The sequence below is a fragment of the Staurois parvus genome, unplaced genomic scaffold (genome assembly GCF_062004578.1).
Source record: "Staurois parvus isolate SC_StPar_1 unplaced genomic scaffold, SC_StPar_1.0 ptg000635l, whole genome shotgun sequence".
NCBI classification, from domain to species: domain Eukaryota; kingdom Metazoa; phylum Chordata; class Amphibia; order Anura; family Ranidae; genus Staurois; species Staurois parvus.
The window spans coordinates 1545315-1552598 of NW_028318431.1; positions in this window are offsets into that span (position 1 = coordinate 1545315).

The window sequence follows — 7284 nt, forward strand, 5'->3', positions numbered from 1 at the left end:
CCTCAACCTGATAGAACACCTTTGAGATGAATTAGAGCAGAGACTGTGAGCCAGGCCTTCATGTCCGACATCAGTGCCTGACCTCACAAATGAGCATCTAGAAGAATGATCAAACATTCCCATAGACACACTCCTAAACCTTGTGGACAGCCTTCCCAGAAGAGTTGAAGCTGTTATAGCTGCAAAGGGTGGGCCAACTCAATATTGAACCCTACGGACTAAGACTGGGAAGCCATTAAAGTTCAAGTGCCTGTAAATGTTATATAGGGATTGTATAAATATTCTCAGCTCTCCTGAGGAAAAGAGTAATTTCAAAACGCATCAGGACACAAGAAATTGTACCCGTGGATATGAGAGATTGTGCCCAACTCTGATCATGGAACCTTTGTGTAGCTTTATGTAGTGTTTTTATGGAATTTTATTAAATGTTTTGGATAAAAACATATGTTTTATACAGTTATCTATGTGGAAAAAAAAATATTTGCACAGTGCTCAACAGTGTAAGCAAACTTAATAAACAGCGTCCATTAAACGCCCCAAAAAAATAGCCTTCAATACACAATATATAGTGTTTTCTTCATAAACTACTCCATGTTCAGGCAAAACCAACAAAGTGACTGGTGCTCTTAAAAGTGCTCATCAATCGGTGACCCCCTTGGTGACCACACTCACCAGATCTGGTGTACCCCTTGCTTACACAACATAGCTAGACAGCGCTTTTGTGGTGAATCCTACTCACACCTTATTGTTCTCCATTCTCTCCTTCCAACAATAAACATAGTTGTGGATAACCTGTTCTGTGTTTTGTAATGAGATTGGAAGAAAGGCTGTATGATGTTTGGCAAGTTGTATGCTTGCTGCTAGTTTAATGACAAAGCACATGCAAAGCCAAAATGGATGCATCCACAATCCAGGCTGGTAATTCAAAAGTAACATCAGGGGACTAGAAGTGATAAAAGACTGAAGTTACTTTTTGTAACTTGAAGTTACTTTCTTCCAATCTCAAAACAAAACACAGAACAGGTTATCCACTGCTATGTCTATAGGACAGGAGGAGTAATCCACCAAAAAAGCGCCGTCTGACTCTGTTGTGTTAGCAAGGGGTCCACTAGATCTGGTGAGTGTGGTCACAAAGGCGGTCACCGATTGATGAGCACTTTAAGAGCACCAATCACTTTGTTGGTTTAGCACTTTATGAAGAAAACACCACATATTGGGGATTGAAGGCTATTTTCTTTGGACATTTAATAGACACTGTTTATTAAGTTTGCTTATACTGTTGAGCGCTGTGCAAAGAATTTTTGTTTATATATTAGTGGAACACACTTGAGAAGCTGCACCAGTAATATTTATCATTTTAATTGTTGAGTTTCAATATTTGCTAGATCCATAGCGCAGTTTGTTTTGGTTTAATTTTTGTCTATGTGGATTGCCTGTAAAGTCCCATCCAGATGTATATTGAGGAGGCTGTCACTGTGTTCTCTCCTCCTGTCAGAGAAATACGTTTTTTCTGATTAGCTGAAAACAAAGTGTTGCTGCACAAGGGATTAGAGAATGAATCAGGCATTTTGATCAAATGTGTATGTACAGTTTCTTGCTTTAGGCTGCATTCCCACCCGAGCAGAGTGATTTTCAGGAGTTTTTATTTGAGCTTTTTAAGAATCTTTACAAGTGTATACAGGCATTGTATATGTGTATTCAAGCTTCAGGCTTTTTGTTTTAGCCAATGGAAATCACTAGGGGAAGGAGATCACTTAATATAGGCTAAAATACCCCTGAAAAAACACTCAAATCAAGTGTTTTCAGGAGTTCCCATTGAATCCAATGGGGCCAAAAATGCCTGAAAAGTAGCTCATGTACTTTTTGGAGTGACAGGTGTTCAGCTACAAGCGACAGGATGCTCAGATGTGAACAAAGGCTATTGAATATAATGGGGTTTTGCATGTTGAGCATTTTTGAGCTTTGAGCTACAAGCCAGCGGGTTGAAAAGAAAAAACTAACAGATTCCTGCTTTATCATTATTATACAGGATTTATATAGCGCCAACAGTTTGCTCAGCGCTTTACAATATAATGGGAGACAATACGGCAACAATACAGTTCAATACATGAGGGATAGGAGGGCCCTGCTCCTTGGAGCTTACAATCTAGTAGGGAGGGGCTAGTGGTACAAAAGGTAGTAACTGTGGGGGATGGACTGGTTGGAAGAGTAGAAGATTCCATTATTAGCTGAGGGCAGGATAGGCTTCCCTGAAGAGACAGGTTTTCAGATATCGCCTAAAAGTGAACAGAGTAGGCGATAGTCTGATAAATTGGGGTAGAGAATTCCAGAGGATGGGGGAAGCTCTGGAGAAGTCCTGGAGACAAGCATAGGAGGAGGAGACAAGGGAGCTAGAGAGCAGGAGGTCATGCGAGGAGCGGAGAGTACGGTTTGGGTGATATTTGGAGACAAGATCGGTGATGTAATTTGGGGCAGAGTTATAAATGGCTTTATATGTTATTGTTAATGTTTTGAATTGTATCCGTTGGGCAATGGGAAGCCAGTGGAGGGATTGGCAGAGTGGGGTGGCAGATACAGAATGGTTAGTAAGGTGGATGAGTCTGGCAGCAGCATTCATGACAGACTGTAGAGGGGATAGCCTGCGATGAGGTAGGCCAATGAGGAGGGAGTTACAATACTCAAGGCGAGATAGAACAAGGGAGTAAATAAATTGCTTAGTGGTTTCCGAGGTTAGGAACGGGCGTATCTTGGAGATGTTGCGGAGGTGAAGTCTACAAGATTTAGACAGCGATTGGATTTGGGGCTGAAAGGACAGATGGGAGTCTAGGATTACACCTAGTACCCTGGCATGAGGGGAGGGAGTTTTATACAAAGTGGGTGGTGGAAGGCTCCTTGTAGGGATATTGTATTCTGACAGCTGATTGGGAAAAGATTTCCAACAATCCCCCTTGACAGAACTTGATCAGGGACTGCCACATACCGAAAATGGCGGGTCCCTGCCAAACTGGCCAGTGTAAGTTTGGTGGCCTAGAACTCTAAGGAAGCACAAACAGATCTAAAATATGAATAGAAGAGTAGCCTGTTGATTCTCAAAGGGTTCATATTGGGAATTCAGATGTGGTAAGGGGTGCTATTAGGGCTTCTAAAGAGTATGCATGACAATCAACCCTTTGATCACCAATTTGTTTCTATAAGAAGATCAGTGTTTTGTGGTTGTATTCTTCCTTGGTTCATGCACTTCTAGTGCCTGTATTATGCCTTTTTTTTTGTTAGCTCTGACTATTGTTGTGCATAAATATATTTACAGCCTTAGGGGACTGTAAGTCACAGCATACCTTGTAGAATTTATAGCTGCACACTGCACAAGGACAGGAAATCATTGCTTGATTCCAGTAGTGGGGGACTTTGAGACAGCTGATGTACATAACAATCTGTACTTTCTAGGGATGCACCGAAATTTCGGTGACCGAAACGTTTCGGCTGAAAACACCCCTTTCGGCCGCCGGCCGATATAAAAAAAGCACTGCTACAGGTGCCGAAAAAAACCCCGCCCTCGCTGGCCACTGCTCGGTAGTTCTCAGCCTTAGCTGAGAAACCATCGAACAATTCCAGCACTGGGCATAGAGATTAGTGAAGGAAAGATGGCCACCACTCCTCTCTATGCCCTTGGAGGACCGGAGCGATGTCACTTCCGGTTCCTGGCGGTTTTTTTAAAGCAGTAGATCAATGCTTTTTGTTGGTCCAATGCTTTACATTGAAGGGGAGAGATGTGGGGTCTTATTGACCCTACATCTCTCCATAAAGAGGACCTGTCACTAATTATTTCTATCACAAGTGATGCATGCATTCCTTGTGATAAGAATAAAAGTGATTAAATTATTTAAAAAAGGGACAGTGCAAACCCCCCCCCCCCAAAAAACCCCATTAAATAAATAATGAAAAAAAAAAGTTTAAAGTGCCCCCGTCCCCCCATGTTCACACATAGTGGTGAACGCATATGTAGGCCATGCCCTCATATGTAAATGGTGTTCAAAGTGCCCCCTCTCTTAGCCCGCAGCTTTCTAGGACAGGTCACAGGTACCAGAAAGCTGTGGGACCATTCACAAAGCGCAGCACAGGTCACACATGCGCAGTATGAAGCCAGCTGTGAAGCCGCTAGGACTCAAAGCTGGCTTCCATTTGTAAACATGCTGGCACTGGGGAACCGAAGACCAGTGAAAAACCAGCTTGAGTGAGGACGGCGCTGGATCCCTGGACAGGCAAGTGTCCTTAAACTGCAGCTGCTGACTTTTAATAAACACACACTCGCCTGTCCCAGGATTCAGCGATGTGCTCACCCACGCCGTCCCTTCTCTCCCTAGCACCGGCATCTCAGCTGTGGGCAACAGGCTGTGACAGTTTGTGGCTGCAGAGCAGGGTGAACACTGCGCATGCGCGAGTCATGGTGTACATCCTGATTGGTCCAGCAGTCTTCTGGGACCTGTGAAGTGTCCTAGTAGACTGCAGGAGGAAGGAGGGGGGCCGAACTTCCAGCTCACTTCTCAGTGGCAAACTGAGCCAGAAGTGGCAGCAGGTACCTGTCAAAAACAGGTATCCGCTCCCCCCTAAATATAGCAGTGGAGGGGGGCAGGAGGCAAACAAGCGGAGCTTCCACTTTTGGGTGGAGCTCCACTTTTACCACTTCCTGTCCAGCCCATGTATATAAACAGCTGGATGGGACCAGTGCAGGGGCGGGTTGCCGTTCATAACCGACGCCCGCTATTTTAGCCTGTGCGCACTCCCTGGGTGCGCACGGCACTGCGATCCGGTGACCACTGTGTCCAGAGGACACAGCGGAACACCGATCGCTGTATGGGACCTCTGTGTGAGCTTCCATTCATGTGATCACTGATTGGCCAATCAGTGATCACATGAATAGTAGTAAGCAAGATGCCACTTCTGACATCATTGCTTACTACTAGTAAAATCTGTGAATGATCACAGAGGTCACATGGTACAAGGCTATTCACAACACCCTTGTACCATGTGACAAGCTGTGACCAATCACAGCTCTCACAGAATTTCTCAATGGCTGCAAGAATGCAGACAGAGAGAAGGAGAAATTATTAATTTTACAGCCTTTATGGGTATAAAAGCAATCAGTGTAAAAAAAAAAAAATCTTCATCACCCCCCACAAGTAGTACAGTGTCACTATGGTGACAATGTATTGCTAGTTAAAAAAAACTGAAATAATATACAAAAAAATAAATGTAAAACTTTTTTTGAAAAATTATAATTTTTGGTTATAAACTAATTTTGGTTATTTTTTTTACTAAAAAGATAACGGAATACATTTTGGCCAATGTTTATGAAGAAAGATTATTTATTTGCAAAATTTGATAGGAAAAAACTTTTCAAAATTTTTGGACTTTTTCATTTATATAGCAAAAAAAAATTGAAAATCCCAGTAGTGAATAAATACCACCAAAATAAAGTTTTATCTGTCTTAAAAAAAATGCTAAAAAATTAATATGGGTACAGTATTGCATGACCACGCAATTGTCATTCAAAGTGTGACAGCGCTGAAAGCTGAAAATTGGCCTGGTCAGGAAGGGGGTGAGTGTCCAGACTTGAAGTGGTTAAGCAATACATCACTGTTTCTTTTTTTATATGCAGTGTAAGTACCTGAATTTGTTCTAGTACTGTGTCAGCTTCTTGCAGTCCCTGTACAGTGGTACTGGGGCATGAGAGTAATAAGAAGTACAAGGAGCCAAGCAGTTTATGTGCTGTCAAGAAATATGTTGATAGAAAGCAAAGCAACAGCACTCATCACTGGGCTGCTTCTCCTTTTACTGTCCAGTAATGGGCTGGGGAGGGTCCAGGAGGACCTGGGCTCAGATGAAGGGTGTTGACTGATGCTGCCCAGCTGCCTGAGGACATCTAGCAACACAAAAAGTGCTCAAAGGTTGCACTACTCATTTATCTCAACACAGTTTGTTTCTTGTCCTCCCTGTAGTGGTAGACTCATGTCCGCTATGGAATCATTCTGCTTAGTGTTTTTGTTTCTAGAAAACAAAGTGCATTGCAGTTAATAAAAGGTTGTTGTTACAGAAACTCCAAGTGATATGGAGCCCAGGTACAGATGGATTGACTCTTTGCAGAGTTTGGAATTGGCTACACCAGGGGTAGGCAACCTTTAAAAGGTGGAGATCTACCTGAACAACATGAGAGAAGTCAAAGATCACCGGACACCATGTCGGCCAGTGTCACCTCCTCACACCTGATTTAAACCTCTAATTACGTGTTACAATCGTGTGCTTTACAAAGAAATTATGTGTTTAAATCAGGTGGTGAGGAGGCAACATATTACCTCCTCATTACCTGTCAAACACACTGGGATCGCTTTGCAGAGGACCAGCAGTGCCTGCTGCACTTGCGAATGAGCCCTTAGTTGTATCAGGCAGCAGCACCCTCTGGGTGTGGTAAAACTCTGCGGTTGAGTCATGCTTTTACCGCTTTCAACCCGCTTTAGCTTCTGAGACACCAGCCAAAGGTGTACACACGCAGCAGGAATTACACCCCATGTTGCTTTTGGTGGGTGCTACCGACTGTCAGCCAAGACCCATTCAGGTAAATGGGGCCACTCTGCAAGTGCCCGGCCACTGCATGCTTCTGCGGGGTCCAAGAGGTTAAAGCAGATGGTGAGAAAGTAACACACCGCTGCCTGTTTAACTTCTTATTTGCTGTACTGCACAAGGTTGCATGCTTTTGCAGAGCGGCCTCATTTACTTGAATGGGTCATGCTTGGCAAGTGCTACACCCACCAACCATGACAGGGTGTAGGAGCCAGCGCTACAGAGACATCAACTTATGCGGCTCTTGCTCCCTACTACACCTCCAACTTTACAAAAAAGTCCCTCTGCATTGCACTCTGTGTAATGCTCTGGGATGGAGGGGGTCAACAAACCCCGACCAAGATCTACCAGACAGCTAGCCAAGATCTACTGGTAGATCACAATCTACTGTTTGCTGACACCCAGGCTGCACAATCACCAGCTTCAATAGCTACTCATTTTATGTACAGCGGATGATCATGGCACACCAGTGATTTGTAGCTGCCTAGATAAGATTTGTAGTCCACTACAATCAACCAGAGGAAAGAAGCTTAGAAATTTGTATTTGCTACAAATTTGCTAGTTTGACAAGGCCCCAAGGGTCTCCTTTCACAGCTTCATGCAATCTCTTTATAGCAGTTGTGAAACTGTAAAAATCGACTTTTCTTTCTATCTGCAAGGTGTGCCCGT